Below are 353 nucleotides of genomic sequence, written 5' to 3'. Positions count from 1 at the left end.
CGAGATGGAGACCGCAGCCGACAGCACCGACCGGAGAATGAGCCGCCGCCACTGAGGGGCCTGCTACTACCAGGTGTCTGGCTAGGACCGACTTGGCGGCATTTGAGGAGCTTTTCCAGCCATCTAACTTCAATTTTCCTGCCTTACACCAACTTGGTTCGCCTTCAGGTTTGACACTACACCTGGTGGAATACTGGTCTGATCCTGCCCATCTCTGCGGCCTCATCCAGCCGACCTTCTCCACCTTGGGTCACTTGAAAACATAACCATCAACACCGTGACCCAGAAGAGACTAACTCTCCTCTCCATGATGCATGTCCACAGTGACATTTTGAACTCATCGGACATCCATG

This window comes from Seriola lalandi, unplaced genomic scaffold, assembly GCF_002814215.2.
Source record: "Seriola lalandi dorsalis isolate HSWRI2012SDOR001 ecotype SW California unplaced genomic scaffold, Sedor1 jcf7180002054948, whole genome shotgun sequence".
NCBI classification, from domain to species: domain Eukaryota; kingdom Metazoa; phylum Chordata; class Actinopteri; order Carangiformes; family Carangidae; genus Seriola; species Seriola lalandi.
This window is presented reverse-complemented; position numbering follows the sequence as displayed.